Here is a 21655-nt window from a genome sequence, read left to right as displayed (position 1 = left end):
CAAGCAGCAGCATGTGAAAAAACAGCAAAAAAAGGCATTTGCAATTCATGTCACATTCAACAGAAGAATCAGTGGGCTCAGTTCAGAGCAAATGTCATCCGTTCATATGACAGGGGACATTGTTCAACGTGAAAGTGACGGGGATCAGTTTAAACTAGTAACATATTCTGCAACTCTCCAATTTCAGCCAGTTACCGTAGATTCCGGATTTTAAGCCGCTACTTTTTTCCCACATTTTGAACAGCTTTGAACTTTGCGGCCAATAATCCGGAGCGGCTAATGCAAAGTTTTTTTCATGCCGCCTCGTAAACATTTTGCCTCGTAACAGTAGACCAATAAAATTGATGAGTAGTTCACAGAGGTCCAATGAAATTGTACGATAAATCAAGCGCACTTTCACAATTAAATTATTGTAAATCAGTCATTTGTACTCACCCTCATCAACATGGAAAACACTCGAAGCATTGTGCTACCTACCCTCTTAGTTTAAACTATATTTGTTTTCTGTACTACATCGCGGGATGCTATGACGACACACCCGGTTTCGCGGCGTCTTGTGGGAAAATGCCGTTTGCGATGAAACGGAAAGGAGGGGGTCGAGCGGCGGAGCGGCTTTGGATCTGAGCGAAATCTGCTTTTAAATGCCGTCTGCGATGAAACGGAAAGGAGGGGGGGAGCGGATTCCGCGAGCGGCTTTGGATCCGAGCGAAATCTGCTTTTAAGTTAAAGGTATCAATAACTTTTCCTGGTTGGCTGCAGTATATATATTTTTTACCAGTCGTTAGGAGATATTGGAATGTTGTTCAGTAAAGAAGTATACGCAACGTATATTTAAAAGTAGCCGCGTACGGGCACGGTTCGAAAAAAAGCATTTGCAATATGTATTTGTTTTTGTTACCATATGGATTTAATTAAAAGTTAAAAAAATCCTCACGTGTAATATCTTTCTGTGTAAATATCTCATATTACAACGTGGGACACCTGCGGCCGAAAATCCGGTGCGGCCTAAAATCCGGTGCGGCCTTTACATTTAAAAAAATGATTTTATTTCTAAAATTAGTGCCAGCGGCTAAAAATCAGGTGCGCTCTGTAGTCCGGAATCTACGGTACTATTTTACAGATAGAGTCAAAAGTGTGATTAATAAGCAATTAGCATTGCTAGTTTCTCACGCCTTGATGTTCCTTCAACTGGTTTGACTTATGGAAATTAGCTGATACAGATACCCAACAGGCACCCTTTGTGTCCTGTTTCATTTCTGGCTGCAAAGCATTTCTAGTTCATTTCTTTTGATTCCTCTTTCATTTTGTTTACCAGCTACCTACACACAGAGAACCTTGATCATGAGTCCTTTATAGCCTGCTAATTTAAATCAGGTTGATCAAGTGGGTGAATTGTACGTTCCTTCCTATTTATACGCAGCCATTGCTAAGCGATTAGTTTAGTGCTGAGACGTTTGACATCCATTGGTTCTGTCTTGAAGAGGGCCTTTTCACTTAGTGATCCTCTGGTCTCCTGGTCCTGTTTTAAATTATTCATCACAATGCAATATCAGAATTAAATCACTTAAAGTTCTTTGCAGAGATTTTGAGCTTTTCTCCAATTCTGGGTAAAAGTCTCATGGCTCACCAGAGGATTTCAGCGGGTCGAGCAGCTTCCGTGAGACTCTTCATGTTTCAGGTCAAAACTCTGTCCTGAATTCTACATTCTAAAACCCTGCATCAGGTCCTGTGAAGAAACTCTAGTGGATGCAAGCAGATTCCATGCAAGGCAAAGCATCCATCCCAAGCATTAATACAATGGACTTTCTTTTTGTTTTGTTGCTTGGCTGATGCCTTGTGACTGTAATGCCACTGCCATCTGTCCATACATGTACATGTGCATATCACAATAGAATCAGAAGCAGGTTTAACATCACTGGCATATGTTGTGGAAGTTCTTCTGCAGCAGATGTACAGTGCAATATGTAATAAAAACATGAGAACTTACAATAAGATATAAACAGAGGTGGCGACATCCACACATTTTGAGAGATGACGATGTGACACTTTTTCTGATGGTTCTTGGGATTGCAGACGTGGGGCAATTTGCACTTTCTAGAGTGGCTGCCCAGCCCCACTCTAGAGTCACAGTCTCGTTGACAGCGGCTGCAGGTGAAGGAGGAAGGTTGTCTGGGTGATGCAGCTCTGGCTTTTCTTCCGGCTCTCTTGCTGATGAGCATGTGGTCCTTGCTACCTCCGCACGTTGTACACCGCCTTTGAGAGCGGCCCCCTGTGCAGTCTGCCCTTCAAATGTTTCCTCCCATGTTTTGAGGTGGATGCCTGCCGGCTTCATGTCATGCTTGCGGACGTCCCTGGAGCGAAGGCGTGGTCTTCCTCGCAGGCGTTAACCCTCACTCAGCTTGCCATGCAGCCCCGGTCCCTCAGTTTGACATGGCCCAACCATCTGAGGCCACTGTGGTTGAATAGCGCCTGGATACTGGAGGTGTCAGCCTGCTGCAGAACCTCTGTGTTGGTGATTCTGTCCAGGAGATGTGCAAGTTGTGCCTGAGGCAATGTAGGTGGAACAAGGTTACAAGTTCATATATATATATATGAACTTGTTAACTTGTTCTGATATATGATTTTGAAGAGGTCCTCGATGCTGGCGAGGCTAGTAATTATGATGGAGCTGGTTGAGTTTGCATATTTCTGCAGTTTTTTCCAATCCTGTCCAGTGACCCCTCCATATCAGACATTCAGGTAGAATGCTCTCTAACATACATCTGTAGAAACTTGCTAGAGCCATACCAAATCTCCTCAAACTCCTAATGAAATATAGCCACTGTTGTGCCTTTGTTGTAATTGCATCGATATGTGGGCCCAGGATAGATCTTCGGTGATGTTGACACCCAGAAATTTGAAACTGCTCAACCTTTCCACCACAGATTCTTCAATGAGGATTTGTGTCTTCCCTCAACTTCCCCTTCCTGAGCCCACCATCAATTCCTTTGTCTTACTGATGTTGAGTGCAAAATTGTTGTGACGCCACCCAACTAACTGATCTACTGTATCTCACTCCTGTAGGCCTCCTCATCACCATCTGAAACTCTGTCAACAATAGTTGTGTCATTGGCAAATTTGTAGATGGTGTCTGAGCTGTGCCATGCCACATAGTCACAGTTGTAGGGAGAGTAGGGCAGTGGGGTAAGCATGCATCCTTGAGGTGCACCAGTGATGATTGTCAACGACAAGGAAATGTTATTCCTGATCCACGCTGACTGTGATCTCCTGATGAGGAAATCAAGGATCCAGTTTCAGAGGAAGGTACAGAGGCCCAGACTTTGTACTAAGGGGCTTTGACTTTAAATTGTTTCTAAACTGCTTCCACTGCATTAATAGAGCATAGAACATAGAACAGTTCAGCAAGGGAACAGGCCCTTCAGCCCACAATGTTGTGCTAAACTAATTAAGCTTATGGTATCTAATCCCTTCTGCCTGCACATGATCCATATCCACCCATCATCTGCACATTCATGTGCCTATCTACGAACCTCACAAATGGCTCTAACATATCTGGCAATGAATTCCACAGGTTCACCATTCTCTAGCTAACACTCACACTCATGCCTCTCAACCCCATTCCTCCTGCCTTCTCCCTACAACATTTGACACCCTTACTAAACAACAACCTATCAAACCTCCATTTTAAGTATACCCAGTGACTTGACCTCTGTGACAATGAATTCCACAGATTCACCATCCTTTGGATAATAAAATTCCTTCTATCTCTGATCTAAACAGATGTCCCTCTGTTCTGAGTCTGCGCCCTCTGTTCCTAGACTCCCCCACTATAGGAAACATCCACTCCACATCCATTCCATCCAGTCCTTTCAATATTTGATGGGTTTCAATGAACTACCCCCTCATTGTTCTCAACTCCAGTGAGCACAGATCCAGAGACATCGAACCCACTTCATCTGTTAACCCTTTCATTCTTGGAATCATTCTCATGAACCTCCTGCAGACTCTCACCAATGCCTGCACACCTTTTCTAAGATAAGAAGCCTGAAGCTTCTCAAAATACTCCAAGTGTGGTCTCATAAAGCCTCAGTATTGCATCCTTGCTTTTATATTCTAGTCCTCTCAAAATGAATGCATTTGCCTTCCTTCCCATCAACTCAAAATGCAAGTTCACTTTAGGGAAGTTTACACAAGGACTCACAAGGCCTTTTGCACCTCTGATTTCTGAATTCTCTCCCCATTTAAATAATAGTCTACACCTTTATTCCTTTTACCAATGTGCATGACTATAAACTTCTCTACATTATCTATCTCTGCTTTGCCCATTCTCCTAATCAGTCTAAGTCCTTCTGCAGACTGTGACAGATTGATGTGCTTCCCTGTATATTAATATCCTTCCTTAAGTAAGGAAAGCAATACCACACACAGTCTTCCAAATGTGGTTTCATCAATGCATTATCTAATACCAGCAAAACCTTCCTATTTTTGTATTCATTTTCCCTGACAATAAATGATAACATTCTGTGAGATTTCCTAATTATTTGCTGCATCTACATGCAAACATTTCTGAGCATAGCAACTGTAACAAATTTGGAATTTATAGACATTGTTCAATGTAAAAACCATAAAAATTGGCAGCTTCTTCCATAACCATAAAAAGTAATAAACTCTGTTCATTGAAGATCACACTTGCTTCCTTCAGTTTCCCAACAAAAATTCAGCCGGAGAAAATATCAACAGAGAATCAGAAGTAGAACATAGAATAGTACAGCACATTACAGGCCCTTCAGCCCACAATGTTGTGCCGACCCTCAAACCCTGCCTTTCATATAATGCCCCACCTTAAATTCCTCCATATACCTGTCTAGTAGTCTCTTAAACTTCACTAGTGTATCTGCCTCCACCACTGACTCAGGCAGTGCATTCCACATACCAACCACTCCCTGAGTGAAAAACCTTCCTCTAATATCCCCCTTGAACTTCCCTCCCCTTACCTTAAAGCCATGTCCTCTTGTATTGAGCAGTAGTGCCCTGGGGAAGAGGCGCTGGCTGTCCACTCTGCTTATTCCTCTTAATATCTTGTACAACTCTATCATGTCTCATCTCATCCTCCTTCTCTCCAAAGAGTAAAGCCCTAGCTCCCTTAATCTCTGATCATAATCCATACTCTCTAAACCAGGCAGCATCCTGGTAAATCTCCTCTGTACCCTTTCCAGTGCTTCCACATCCTTCCTATAGTGAGGCGACCAGAACTGGACACAGTACTCCAAGTGTGGCCTAACCAGAGTTTTCTAGAGCTGCAGCATTACATCGCGTCTCTTAAACTCTACCCCTCAACTTACGAAAGCTAACACCCTGTAAGCTTTCTTAACTACCCTATCTACCTGTGAGGCAACTTTCAAGTATCTGTGGACATGTACCCCCAGATCCCTCTGCTCCTCCACACCATCAAGTATCCTGCCATAGTGGGGAATATTTGGACTGAATTCCAACTTTTTCAATTTACTTGGGCCTTGTTGTTATTGTTGGTTCCCTCACTGAGTTGAGCTGAGTAAACAAACTTAGAACCTCAAACTTCCCCAATTCAGAGTCACACGTTTATAAAGCAAACTGATGGACACATGTGAGAGGACAGTTATAAACCTCATCGTTTGCCCTAAAATATGGCAGGTAATTGGTGATGCAGCTCTTTAGGTGAGGAAGATATCAGAGACCTGACTATTCCTAATGCTCTCAGCTGCACCCTGGGAATGTGAATAGTGTTGGGTGAGAGCTATGTTATGAACTTTGAAGAGTTTTGAGCTGACCATGAACAGATGGACGATATAACTGTGCAATCGCAGGATAGCCAATAATGGGAACCCTACGTTTCTTAGAATGAGCTAAGAGGACCTTTAACTAATTATTCCCATCTCTCCAAGTGAATCTGACTGTGAATCTGTGAAACTTCTAAGTTGCCTGTTTGAAAATATGAAATCTCCATAAAACAGGGATCACAAATCCAGAAATTTAGATCTACACGTACCCAGCTGCTGAACTGCAAGTGAAAACTCAATACCGAGCATTGAAATTAAATGTTATATTCTGCTATTTCTTAACTATTCCACGAAGTATTTGTACATGTATCCCAATTTCAGGAGCTCATCTTACAAAACATTGCGCAAGGCACCATTGCACATTAATAAGTTTACAATGGCCCTGGCATGCATACAGCTAGAAATCAATAAAATAAATATTCCACCTATTAATAAAGGTTAAACATCTGGGAGACTTGCAATGATATACAGAAGATACTTGAGCTATGGGCTGTTGGACTGGTTACTCGGCCTTCTGCAACATTTAAAAGGCATTTGGATTAAGTGCATGGATAGGAAAGTTTTAGAGGGATATGGGCCAAATACAGTCAAATGGGATTAGTTTATATGGGAAATATGGTCAGTATGGATGAGTTGGGCCAAAGGATCTTTTTCCATGCGGCATTAGTTTATGATTCTCTGACCTCTCAGCAAAAGCACAAGGGATCTTAAAAAATAAATTGACTACCCTAGTTATCATTCACAACCCAGGCATGTATTTATTTGGTTGCTAATGAGAGCATGAAATAATCTCTGTCAATTTGTTTTCCATTTGTGGAAAAATAACTTTGGAATTCCTCCTAGACAACATGTATTTTTTTAGTATTTTGTTTCAGAATTTTCTCCAAAACTGTGTTGTTTCAGAATTAATCTCTTGTTGGGAATTATAGCCAGGGTGTTCCAAAGCATTATGATCAGATGTGACTCAGCATACACTAAATAATAAAATTCAAATCCAACACTAGGTATCCGTTCACAGACGTTTAGGATTACTGAATGCCAGAGGTGATGCTCTTTGGAATGATGTCAAGAGCCCTGGTTAGTCTCCAAGAAAGGCATAAATGATTCCTTCATACAAGAGACATATTCCTGGTGCTCTGAAAAATATTTATTTCTTGCTCAGTTTTGCAAATAAGAAGATCTGTTTACTGTCAAATTGCTGTTTGCAGGAGCTTTATCAGTACAATGTTTTCCATATACAACATTTGAAGTGTACCATTGGTTTTATGGCCCTTTGAGATATCCTGAAAGAAATGAATGATATTTTATAGATTGAAGTTATTTCTTTTCACTCAGGTTATTGGGTAAAGGCATGTCATTGAATGGAGAGGACAACTGGTAAGGCATTGAGTTGGTGTTGGCTGTCTATACAGCAAAGGAGAACTGATATAGGCTTCTCCTGTGCACTTCTCATCTCCTTCATCAAAGCCACCCATTTTAATTCCACTTCCATTCCCATTCCAAAGTCTATCCACAGCCTCCTCTACTGTCGTGGTAAGACCACACTTAGGTTGGAGGTAGCCTCCAACCTGATGGCATGAACATCAATTTATCTAACTTCCTGTAACGCCTCCCACTTCACCATTCCCCATCGCATTTTCCCTCTCTCCTTATCTCCTTACCCACCTATTGCCTCCCTCGGGTGATTCCCCCCCCCCCCCCCCCCGCTTTTCTTTCTTTAATGGCTTTCTATCCTCTTCTATCAGACTCCCCCTTCTCCAGCTCTGTATCTTTTTTACCAATTAACTTCCCAGCTCTTTACTTCATCCCTCTCGCTTCAGGTTTCACCTGTCACCTGGTGTTTCTCTCTCCCCTCACCCCTCCCAAACTTTTAACTCTACTCTTCATTTTCTTTTCTCCGGACCTGCCGAAGGATCTCGGCCTGAAACATCGACTGTACTCTTTTCCATAGATGCTGCCTGGCCTGCTGAGTTCCTCCAGCATTTTGTGTGTGTGTGTCACCTGTCACCTGTCAGCTTCTCAAATTTTTGTGGACGGAGATATTTGAGTAGGGTGTTCCACAGTTCTTCCTGATTCATAAAGTCAGAAACTTCAATGGAGTTGAAAAAAGGCCATGTACTGTGGCTGATGATGCTCCCTGCATTTTTCCTGTACTTATCTCATGGACAAAGTTACGTCCATTGTACTTCTGGATGGACTAAATCTCTTTGAAATTCCACCACTTTGCATTTCATTGAGAAAGCAAAAACAAAAGAAATAAATCTCGAGGCAGCTTCCTCTGGTCAGATATTCAGAGATGCCATAAATGCAGCAAAACAATAAAGATAATATTCTCTATTTTATCCAACTTTCCCTGAAACTCTTCTATGAGAACTGTTGAATGTATCCAGAATCAGATTCACAATCAGGTTTATTATCACCAGCATGTGTCGTGAAACTCGTTAACTTAGCAGTTCAATGCAGTACATAATATAGAAGAAGAAAATAATAATAATAATAATAATTAAGTAAATCGATTACAATATACGTATATTGAATAGATTAAAAATCGTGCAAAAAGCAGTTATAATATATATTTAAAAAGTGAGGTCGTGTCCAAAGCTTCAATATCCATTTAGAAATCAGGAGGCAGAGGGGAAGAAGCTGTTCCTGAATCGCTGAGTGTGTGCCTTCAGGCTTCTGTATCTCTTACCTGATGGTAACAGTGAGAAAAGGGCATGTCCTGGGTGCTGGAGGTCCTTCATAATGGACGCTGCCTTTCTAAGATATTGCTCCCTGAAGATGTCCTGAATACTTTGTAGGCCAGTACCCAAGATGGAGCCGACTAAATTTACAACCCTCTGCAGCTTCTTTCAGTCCTTTGCAGTAACCCCCCTCCCCATACCAGACAGTGATGCAGCCTGTCAGAATGTTCTCCACGCTACATCTAGAAGTTTTTGAATGTATTTGTTGACAGATCAAATCTCTTCAAATTCCAAATGAAGTTTAGTCGCTGTCTTGCCTTCTTTACAGGGTTACAGAGTACAGGGCTACAGTGGGAAACTTTGTCACAATGTGCGAGCAGAATCATCTGCAGCTTAATGTGAAAAAGACTAAGGAGCTGGTGGTGGACCTGAGGAGGGCTAAGGCACCGGTGACCCCTGTTTCCATCCAAGGGGTCAGTGTGGACATGGTGGAGGATTACAAATACCTAGGGATATGAATGGACAATAAACTGGACTGGTCAAAGAACACTGAGGCTGTCTACAAGAAGGGTCAGAGCTGTCTCTATTTCCTGAGGAGCCTGAGGTCCTTTAACATCTGCTGGACGATGCTGAGGATGTTCTATGAAGCTGTGGTGGCCAGTGCTATCATGTTTGCTGTTGTGTGCTGGGGCAGCAGGCTGAGGGTAGCAGACACCAACAGAATCAACAAACTCATTTGTAAGTCCAGTGATGTTGTGGGGGTGGAACTGGACTCTCTGACGGTGGTGTCTGAAAAGAGGAAGCTGTCCAAGTTGCATGTCATCTTGGACAATGACTCCCATCCACTCCATAATGTACTGGTTAGGCACAGGAGTGCATTCAGCCAGAGACTCATTCCACCGAGATATAACACTGAGCGTCATAGGAAGTCATTCCTACCTGTGGCCATCAAACTTTACAACTCCTCCCTCGGAGTGTCAAACGCCCTGAGCCAATAGTCTGGTCCTGGACTTATTTCCACTTGGCATGATTAACTTATTATTATTTAATTATTTGTGGTTTTATATTGCTATATTTCTTCACTATTCTTGGTTGGCGCAGCTGTAACGAAACCCAATTTCCCTCGGGATCAATAAAGTATGTTTGTCTGTCTGTCTGTTTATAACTGCATCGATATGTTGGGACTAGGTTAGGTCCTCAGAGATCTTGACACCCAGGAATGTGAAACTGCTCATTCTGTCCACTGCTGATCCCTGTATGAGGATTGTTACGTGTTCCTTCGTCTTACCCTTCCTGAAGTCCACAATCAGCTCCTTCATCTTACTGATGTTGAGTGCTAGGTTGTTGCTGTGACGCCACTCCACTAGTTGGCATACCTCACTCCCGTATGCCTTCTCATCACCACCTGAGATTCTACCAACAATGGTTGTATTGTCAGAAAATTTACAGATGGTATTTGAGCTGTGCCTAGCCACCAGTCCAGTGAGTAGGAGAGTGGAAGAATCTGGCAGTAGATTCTTCTTAGATGTCAGACATAAGTCCATTACACAGAGATTGGTCGGTGGAATGTCCTGTCAGGGGTGTTGGTCGAGACAAATACAGTATATTAAGGATATTTGAGAAACTCTTCAGCACATGGATAATAGAAACATACAGGGTTATGTAGGAGGGAAGGATTAGTTTGATCTTAGAATAGGTGAAAAGGTCAGCACAATATTGTGGGCCAAAGGGCCTGTACTATGCTATAATATTCTATGTTCTAAGTTCTGGGTGATTATAATATTGGTAGAACAGAGATAAATCTAAGATTAGTGGAAATAGGTGAATAAATGGGAACTGGATGTTTAGACAGACTTAGTGAGTGGAAGGGTTTGTTTCAATACTGTAAAATCAATGACACAAACATCAAAGATCATTAAAGAAAGCACCTAAAATAAGTAAGACCTTACAGGTAAAGCTATTTAGTTATTGGACTATGATCCAAGAATTTTTATTTAACACTGAGAAGATTTAATTTCTTTTGCTTAAAAAAAGGTTAACTGAACAGTACAGAACAATATTGTGTCAAACTCATTATTGGGATTAGTAATCAAATGTCCAACTAAACTAATCCCTTCTGCCTACACAATGTCCCTATCCTTAAACTACCTGCACGTTCACGAGCCTATCTAAGTTCCTCTTGAATGCCTCTGTCATACTCGCCTCCACTACAATCCTAGTCAGGGCATTCCAAGCACCCACCACTCTCGGTGTAAAAAAAAAGAATTGTTTAAATAAAACAATAATTCCACTGAATGGAATTTAAATAAGGAATAAAAATTCTCTGGAATGAAGTAAAAGGCTAGCATTAATGAGGGATATTGTTCAAATACAGATTGCCATACAAATCCACTAGGTTCACTCATAACCTATCAGGAAAGAAGTTCATCCTACCCATCAGGTTTGGCCTACTTCAAAGCCACAATGATATATTTGGCTGTTGAATGCACTGTGAAATAATCTGCCAAGCTACTCAGTTCAAAGGTGGCTAGGGATGGATGATAAATATGGGGTTTGCCCATGACCTTTAAATTCCTTGGTGTTTTTGTATTTCAGAGGACCTGTCCTGGACCCAGCATTAAAGTACAATTATGAAGAAAGCACGGCAGTTAGGAGTTTGTGAAGTTTCATCATGACATCTAAAACTTCAACAAATTTCTAGAGATGTGTGGTGAAAAGTATATTGACTGGTTGCATCACAGCCTGGTATGAAACACCAATGTCCTTGAATGGGAAATACTACAAAAAGTAGTGGATATGGCCCTGTCCATCACGGTTAAAGCTCTCTCCACCATTGAGCACATCTACCCAGAGCTTTGTTGCAGGAAAGCGGCAGCCATCATCAGGGACCCTCACCACCCAGGTCATGCTTTCTTCTTACTGTTGCCATCAGGAAGAAGATACAGAAGCCTCAGGACTCGCACCACCAGGTTCAGGGACAGTTACTACCCCTCAACCATCAGGCTCTTGAACCAAAGAGGGATAACTTCACTCAACTTCACTTGCCCCATCATTGAAATGTACCCACAGCCTATGGACTCAGTTTCAAGGACTCTTCATCACCTGTTCTTGACGTTGATTGCTTATTTATTTATTTATTATTATTATTTCTGTCTTTTTATATTTGCACAGTTGTCTTTTGTGCAGTGGTTGAACACCTAAGTTGTTGAGGTCTTTAATTATTCTGTTACAGCTTATTATTCCATGGATTTATTGAGTATGCACACAAGCAAAAGTAAACGAATCTCAGGGTCGTGCATGGTGGCATATATGTAATTCGATAAAAAAAATTAACTTTAAACTTTGATCTCCTCATTCTCTAAATAAAATCTAAAAGAAAATTATAAACATCCATATTACAAACTCCAGAAGCATAAATTATAAAAGTTAGGAGATAATGATGAGTGAATATAAAACATTAGTTAAACTTTTTAAAAATACTGAATGTAATATTGGCCATTGTAATGGATTTGAGCTTAGTTAAGGAACATTGTCTGGAGCTAGATACATCAGAAAGTCATAGATTCCAACTTTCTCAGACACACTTCAGCTCCAGATTCCACAACTATAACAAGGTAAAAGTAGTTTCTAAACTTAAACTAATTGGCTCCATTGGCCCAATAACTCTCTAAATTGCTGTTTCCTTGACAGCAGAAAAAAAAGGCATATCACCTTGTTAAACCTCTGCAGGAAATTGCATACTACTAGCATATTTTCTGCAAAATTGAAGCTCCACATTAAATTTGTCAGTTTCCATGAGGCAGTAAATCGATCTAAAGCTTAAAACTACTCAGATACTGACTTCACCATCTGCAAAAACAAAGTAGTACTTTTAATCCCACACTGGTGTTCTTAATGACCTTGTGAGCTCATATTGTGTGTTCATATCCAATATTGTGAATTAAATATTAAACAGACACATAGATTTACAACAACAATGTATTAGGAAATGAATATCTGCTGATTAAGTGGAGATATAGCTTGGGACTTCTATGGGCAATATAATGGTGGCTGATAGAGGAAATGTTTTAGGATTTTGCTCCGGTTTCCTTGAGGAGCTGAATATGCTGTTGGTCTGCACTTACCTCAAAGCGAATCTCCCTTTTCATGTGTAAGGTGACTGGGAATGATTGACCAAAGGAACTTTATATTTAGTTACGGTTTGCCAAGATATCCTGTGGAAATGTGAGCACACCCAAAGGAGTCACAACTCTGATCTTCATCTGGCAATGTTCAGGTTAAGTTAAGCATTCTGAACGCAATGATCAGCTAATTTAGTGTAAACCATGTACTGTCCATAATAATGCAGAGATGACATTTTAAGAGCGCCTAATTGAAAATTTCTTTGGGAAATTCTGAGATCATAGCAGGTTTGTCACTTTCTTCTGCTGATAATTCTTTTTCATGAATTAAGTAGTTATCCTTCTTCACTAAAGAGTAGAAATTGTTGGTCAGGAACGCTCTGATTGAATGGATGTAGTCCAGGTGCTAAAATAAACTGAACTCAGACTAATTTGAAATGATCCACCCTTTGAGCTCCCACCTGTATTGAATACCATCCTGAGGCTGACTACAGCTGCTGGGCACAGCAGTTCTCGCTCAAACATCTGCAAGATAATTTTAGATCTGCCCAAATGCTAGAACATAAAGCCTCCTTGATCAAACACACATACAAACTGAAATTTACGAATATTGGGCTTGATATCACTTTGAAGAAAATGAGACAAAGGAAGTTCATAAAGAACAACAATCAAGTCTGCCATATTGATCCCAATAATGATTGCAATCTGAGAAAGTCGGTCAGTTTGTTGCTATTGCTGTTGAGTTCAAACTTTGAACTTTGAACAGATGAAAAGATATTCACACAAGAGAGAAATGCATTCATCACCTGGTTCAACACCTGCAGACAGTTTGGTCCTGCAGATGTTCCATGGTGCCAACCTGAAAGGACTTTGATTTCAGACACAGAGCTATGATTACTTTGGTAGCATTTTGTAGGATATTATGACAGTCTGTTTTGATGTACTGGACGCTACTTGCTGGTCTTCTTAAATCAATCAGTAACATTCTGCAACTAGGATTAGGTTTGCATAGCAAACAAAAACTGCTCTCCATGTTCAGAGGTATTGTGGCCTCATTTGGGGTCATTGGCTGCATTCAGGCTCCCAGTGTGGCCTCCTGTACATCAGTGAGACCCGATCGGCTTCACTGAGCATCTACAGTCCATGTGCCTGAACAAGCAGGATCTCCCAGTGGCCAGCCATTTTAATTCCACTTCCATTCCCATTCCAATATGTCCATCCATGGCCTCCTCAACTGTCATGTTCCTTCCCCCTTTTTCTTTCTTCCATGGTCTTCTGTCTCTTTCACCAATCAACTTCCCAGATCTTCACTACATCCCTCCCCCTCCAGGTTTCACCTATGACCTGGTGTTTCTCTCTCCCCTACTCACACCTTTCAAATCTACTCCTAAGCTTTTTTTTCTCCAGTCCTGCCACAGGATTTCGGCCCAAAGTGTCAACTGTACTTCTTTCCATAGAAGCTGCCTGGCCTGCTGAGTTCCTCTGGTATTTTGGTTGGCTGTTAGTTCTTTCACTATTTATTGCATGCTGAGCTCCCGATCTACGTCGGGTCTCACTGATGTACAGGAGGCCACACTGGGAGCCCGAACACAGCCAATGACCCCAAATGAGGCCACACTGGGAGCCCAAACACAGCAAATGACCCGAAATGAGGCCACACTACCTTTGAACATGGAGAGCGGTTTTTGTTTGCTATACAAACCTAATCCTAGTTGCAGAATGTTACTGATTGATTTAAGAAGACCAGCAAGTAGCATCCAGTACACCAAAACAGACTGTCATAATATCCTACAAAATGCTACCAAAGTAATCATAGCTCTGTGTCTGAAATCAGAGTCCTTTCAGGTTGACACCATGGAACATTTGCAGGACCAGACTGTCTGCAGGTGTGAAACAGGTGATGAATGCATTTCTCTCTTGTGTGAATATCTTTTCATCTGTTCAAAGTTTGAACTCAACCAGATGAGTCAGTGCTTATGCTACCAACCCACCTTTGGTGAAGAACAATGAATTCCTCACCACGAGCATATTCTGGTGCCCTTCCAAGACTTTTCCAAATCAGTCAACGAAAGGAAACATACGCGGGGGGGGGGGGGGGTGATTGATAAGTTTGTGGCCTAAGGTAGACTGAATCAATTTTAGAAAATCTAGCACATTTATTTTTCAACATAGTTCCCCCCTGCATTTACACACTTAGTCCAGCGGTTGTGGAGCATATGGATCTTGGACCTCTGGAAAGTGTCCACAGACGAGTGATTGATAAGTTCATGGCCTAAGGTAGATGGAGGTGAGTTATAAAGCTGTCATTACATGCACATGCAGTTCAACCTTTTGAGTAATTATGCAGAAAGTTTAAAGTTAATAACTCATCTCCTTTTACCTTAGGTCATGAACTTATCAATCACCCCTGATGAGTTATTAACTTCAAACTTTCTGCATAATCACTCAAAGAGTTGAACTGCATGTGCATGTAACGAGAGCTGTATAACTCATCTCCTTCTACCTTAGGCCACAAACTTATCAATCACCCCTGCTGTGGACACTTTCTGGAGGTCCAAGATCCGTATGCTCCATGACTGCTGGACTAAGTGTGTAAATGTAGGAGGAGACAATGTTGAAAAATAAATGTGCTAGGTTTTCAAAAATTGGCTCCTTCTACCTTAGGCCACGAACTTTCAATCACCCCTTGTATTTATTGGCTGAAAGAGGATCCTGAGTGGTGATCAAGAGAAGGTTTTCTTGCCCATGAGACTTCATGGAGTAAGAAGTCAAAGTTGAGGATTCCCAAGGATAACTCCCTCCTGCCTGCGAACCACATACTACAATAATGAGTAGTATTGTCTTTTTGAGAGAGCAGCGTGATTTATAATCTGAGTTAAAATTGATTAATGAATTCATTGTTCACGTGAATCATTTGGTTCACCATTGAACCACTTAGACCAAACTTGGGAGACACAACTCATCCCTGTGGTCTTGATGAAAGAACACCTTCACACTCTGCAACTGTGTAATCTTGATGCCCCTTTCTCTCACTCCCCCACTGTGTAACTTAAGAATTTTCTTTCTACTGACTTTGATTGCCGGCAATATCATAGTTAAGTGCAATTCCCATGAAGGAGAAGGTCCCACTCTCTGATCCCAGTCATGGAAGGTGGGAACTGATGACAACCACCAAGCAGATCTTACAAAATGGACACAAGAGACTACAGATGCTGGAATATGGAATACCTATAACAGCCCAATGGAGGAACTCAGAGGGTCGAGTTCTGTGGGAGGAAACTTCTCAAGTTGAAACCTTGCACCATTTCAGGATCCTGCAAGATGTCAGCAGCATATAAGGGCTGACAGTACTTGCAACACTTATCATAATAAAGGTGCAATACAAGGGAACTGTAAAATATTCAAAGGAACTCCAGCACAAATGACACCCTTCAGCAAAGAAACAGTAAAGCAGGAAATCCTGTGCTGAAATGCTCATCCTCACCTGCAAATTAAAAACAGCACTCACCCTCATTTATATTTTACCCCATCAAGAGAAAATTTGAAAGGGAATTATTTAGCAAACTCATTAAAATGAGAGTGGAAAAAAAATCAGTGGTCTTAATGAAGTATAGTCCAATTTAATGAGGAAAGGAGTAGGGACAGATTGATTCACATCTTATTGGGACTATACCTATAATGAGGTGATATGTTCCAAAATATTGTATGTCAGAAATGGATGCTAAACAAAAAAAGATCTTCTTTCTCTATGAATTAATTAGTAACATTCTGGTTCATAGATCATTTGACAATGAAAACAATGATAATTGTAGCAAAGCCACAAGTATTCCATTACATTTATAACCATCTTCCGAAGGATTCACATGTGAAGCAGATGGCCAACTCTAGAGTCTGACCACATCTGATGAAATCAAGTATATGATTAACAAAGATCCTGGGTAATTAAATCAAACTACACATGCTGATGATGAAAATATTATTTAAATCCTTAAAGGTTATTGCAGATGCAGTGTTATCAAAGGTTGTATTGCGGACAAGTATTTGCAATAAAGTAACACACACAAAATTTTGTTGGAACTCAGCAGTTCAGGCAGCATCTATTCAGAGGAATAAATCATGGACATTCTGGGCCAAAGCTCTTCGTCAGAACTATAAAGTAAAATGTATCTGGAGGAGACTCCTAAAAGCAAGAAAAACAGAATGATCATAAGTCTTTATTCTGTGAGAGAACTATTTTTCTTGATTTGTAAATTTAATAGAATTCTTTGTAAATAATTCTGTGGAATTTGAACCATTGAGTTTAGTAATTCACAAGATAAGTGGCAATAAAGTTAAAACATGAAGTGCTGTAATCTTTGTGCGTGGTAGCCTTGTGGTTGTTGACTAGAATTCAGACCTTTGCTCAAATGATCAAGAGATATGAGTTCAATCCTGCTCCAGCTTTGAAGGTAATGTAAACTCAAGTAATTAAGTACATCTGGAATTTGGAAAGCTCATGTTAGTAGTTGCAAATGTGAACACACTGAATTATTAGTAAAAACCCATGTGGTTTTCTCATGTCTTTCAGAGAAGGAAGTCTTTCTCCGTGCTCCGCCTGGCCCATGTCTGACTCCAGACCATTAGAACTGTGGTTGCTTCTGAAATGTCCTCAGAAATAGCTTAACATGGTACTCATTGGTGCCACAGTACCCATTGTAGCAGTTAGCACATCACTTTACATTGCTATCTGTAAAAAATTTTAAAAAACAACACATTTTCACTGTATGTTTCGATGTACATGTGACAAATAAAACTAATCTTTTTAATCTCACTTCTGAACTAAATAAAGATGGATGATAAATGTTTTCTTTACTGGATAAATATTTCCTTTCTGGGAACAAGTAAGTTCAAAAAAATGTTGAGTTGCATTGCAACTTGGCCAAATGATTGAGGAATTTGAAGCACACTATATGTCCGGACTAAATTGAGTTTCATTACACTCGTTTAAAAACATCACACTGGAAGATGGTGCCAGACACAAAATTGGCCACGGTCCTGCCCAAATTAACTGCAGTGCCATGTTTCTATCAACTATACCTATTTACGTGTTGTTTCTACATACTGTATGTGGCACAAATAGGCAGCTTTAAAACAAAGTTGTCATATTTGATGATTTACTAAGAAACTGATTATAGTACATTAATGCAACAGATAGTTATGTTTGGTCTATTTAAATAGCTTTCATGCTAGATGTCTTAGTGACATGCATTTTTGTCATGATAAGAGGCATTTTCACAAACAAGACGGAAAGAATAAATAATACCAGAGACACAAAATGTTTCAATGGCTCCTGTTACATATTATAACGGGTCTTCAGTGAATGGAGAGAGATCCATGCATGGGAATATGTGGGCCAGTTGGAAAAGGCAAAATGCAGTGGAACAAATCTGGAACTAAAACAGCTTAAAACAGGATAGTAGATTCAAAAAGTAGCCCAAGCTCAACCAGCACTGCATGAAATAGAACCATAGAACATTACAGCACAGAAACAGGCCTTTTAGCCCTTCTTGGCTGTGCCAAACCATTTTTCTGCCTCGTCCCACTGACCTGCACCTGGACCATATCCCTCCATACACCTCTCATCCATGTACCCGTCCAAGTTTTTCTTAAATGTTAAAAATGAGCCCACATTTACCACTTCATCTGGTAGCTCATTCCACACTCCCACCACTCTCTGTGTGAAGAAGCCCCCCCAAATGTTCCTTTTAAAATTTTCCCTCTTCACCCTTAAACCATGTCCTCTGTTTTGTTTTCTCCCCTAGACTCAGTGGAAAAAGCCTGCTTGCATTCACTCTATCTATACCCATCATAATTTTATACACCTCTGTCAAGTCTCCCCTCATTCTTCTATGCTCCAGGGAATAAAGTCCTAACCTATTCAACCTTTCTCTGTAACTCAGTTTCTCAAGTCCCGGCAACATCCTTGTAAACCTTCTCTGCACTCCTTCAGCCTTATTAATATCCTTCCTGTAATTTGGTGACCAAAATTTGATAAACAAAATCCAAAACTAGGATTAATGATGAATCCTGAGCAGGACAAGCCCCAATATCTGAGCTGAGGGGAGTGGGGGACACACAGGAGAATGGAAAGAAGCTCATGACGCAACCAGCCGTATTCTTAGTGAATGCCTTCCATGTTACAAAATTCAGTGTCTCTTTGTGGTTGCAAGAATCTAGTGAAAGTGATAATCCAGTCTGGAAGGGGATGGACCTCCTTGGTTTAGTGCATCTTTTGTAACTTTCTCTCCATGGATGGTGAACAGAGAAAATGATAGGACAGTTGTGATAACAGGTTTCTCTCTCTCAGGCCAGGCGCCAAAGACCATCAGCTGCCACAAGCTAAGAGAAAATACACAGCTAATACTGCTCACATTACTGCACTGCCAAGAAGTTTAGAAGGGTAGGGGGTAACATGGTAGCTTAGCAGTTAGAGCAATGCTTTAAAGCACCACTAATCAGCAATTGGGGTTCTGTTCCTGCCAGTGTCTGAGTAGATTCTCCATGTGACCATATGGATCTTCTCTGGGCGCTCCAAATTCCTGGAGCATTAAAACCCTGACCCCAGTCAACATGGTTCTCTGGGTCATTGGGACAAGCAAGCCTCCAAGCCCTATAAAGAGGTTATGGTTCTCTGGGAGGACAGATGGGCTTCCCTTTATCATGATTCAACCTCTTAAGAGGTTCACTACAAGGACAGTACCTACCTCCACCCCTCACCCACACCAATCCTCTTCAACCAAAAGACAAGGATGTGGGATTAGAAGACTTGCTATAGACTTCAGGAAAATCAAAGTCACTGCTCTGGGTGAGATCAGATGAAAGAAGATATTGGAGGTTTCACCTTTTCCTTGATAGGTAACATACCTCAGACAGCTACATCCATGATGCCAACCTTACTAATAAAAAGAAACCCTGCCAAACTTCATGCAGCAATCAAGAAACAACAAATGGCTTTCAGTTTCAGCCGAAGAACACCAGGCCTCTGATTTCACCATTGCATATGCTCCATTACTTGATGCTGACAAGGATGTCACGAAACAGTTCCACTTGTATCTTGTTTTTACTCATATTCCCAAGGAAAACAAAATCATTCTCCTCAGAGATTTCTTCTCTGCAGATTTCAACACAAGAATCAGGAATGAATCAGATCTCCAGATTGACACCTCTGGGAAAGCAGGAAAGTGGAAGACCAGCTCCACAACATACAGACCAAATCGGAATCAGTTTGGTATCACTAACGTATTTGTTGTTTTGTGGTAGTAGTACAATGCAATGCATTAGAAGTTATACTATGTCGCAATAAGGAATGTATAAAATGAATTGATAATGCAAAAATAGATCAAAATAGTAAACACGAGGAAATCTGCAGATGCTGGAAATTCAAACAATCAGGACTCACGAAGGGTCTCGGCCCGAAACATCGACGGTGCTTCTCCTTATAGATGCTGCCTGGCCTGCTGTGTTCCACCAGCATTTTGTGTGTGTTGTCAAAATAGTAAAGTAGTGTTTATGGACATTTCAGAAATCTGATGTCAGTGTGGAAAAAGTTTTTGATAAAATGCCTTTCTAGCTCCTGTGTCTCATTCGTGATGGCAGCAATGATGATACTAAGTACCTCGAATGTGGCCTCTTAAACATGAACACCACTTTCAGATTATGTAAGACATATATAAAATTATCTGAAAGTACCTTTACCCTAAGCATCAGCACCTCCTTGACCATGTTATTGTGAGATCTCCAGGTCCCAGGATATTAACAAGTAACAGAGGATATTCACTAGGACTGGAGGTCATAGGTTAAGGATGAAAGATGCAATATTTAAGAGGAACCTGAGAGAAAACTTCTTTGTTCAGAGGGTGGTGAAAGTGAAGGATGAGCTGCCAGTGGAAGTGGTAGATGTGAGCTTGATTTCAACATTTAAGAGAAATTTGGATAGGTACATGAATGGGAGAGGTATGGAGGGCTAAGTTCCAGGTGTGGGTCCAAGGGACTAGGCAGAGTAACAATTCAGCATGGACTGGATGGGCTAAAGAGCCTGTTTCAGTGTTGTAGTGCTCTATGGCTTTATGACTCTATAACTTAACAGGAAACAGCTGACTGTTTAACAGATCATTGCCTTGTTAGATCCATTATGAATGGGCAGGTCAACTCTAAGATTCATAGCTCGGCAAAATCTATGCAAAAATATTATGTTCCCCAAGATGGGGCAGCTCATGACCATGTTCAGCAGTGTCTCCAAGTGAAGCTCTCTGTCGTACCTACCGCTGATGAAGAGAAAAATTTCTGGAATGATTTAAAGACCGCCACTCGATCAGCACCTGTTGAATTCATTGGCTATGTCACATGCCATCAACAGGACTGGCCTATTGAGAATGATACTGACGACCAGAAAAGCCCATTGCATATGGCAAAGCAATATCACATTACAGCAGGAAAAAAATACATCGCAGCAATAACTCAAGGCTGAAGCCCAAAGGAAGATCCTGGTCATCAAAACTAATTGGTGACAAGAAAAGACAAGAACGATCAAGCACTATACCAATAAACACAACATAAGGTGCTTTCTTCTGACCCGGAGGGCTATTTATGCCCCTTAGTTCTGCACTAGTCTGAGATAATAGCAAAAAAAAAACAAACAGCTGGAGGAACTATGAGTAGAAGCAAATGGTTCCCTGAAAATGTCATCACAGATGGGCTGTCTAGTAAAAAATGCTTTTGGATTGCTGGCCTTCATTCAGTTAGGGCATTGAGTATAAGCATTGGGATGCTATATTTCAGTTGTTCAAGACGTCAGTGAGGCCACATTTGGATCATATTCAGTCTTGGCCACCCCTTCTCTTGGAAAGACTGCAGAGGAGACTTGAGAGGATGTTGGTGGGACACAAGGGATTGAATTATGGGGAAAGGTTATACATGTTAGAATTTTTTTCCACTGTAGCTGTGGAGAATGAGAGGTGATCATATTGAGGTGTAGTCAATCATGAGAGGTGTAGAT

The sequence above is a fragment of the Hemitrygon akajei genome, chromosome 8 (assembly GCF_048418815.1).
Source record: "Hemitrygon akajei chromosome 8, sHemAka1.3, whole genome shotgun sequence".
In the NCBI taxonomy this organism is placed as follows: Eukaryota; Metazoa; Chordata; class Chondrichthyes; order Myliobatiformes; family Dasyatidae; genus Hemitrygon; species Hemitrygon akajei.
This window is presented reverse-complemented; position numbering follows the sequence as displayed.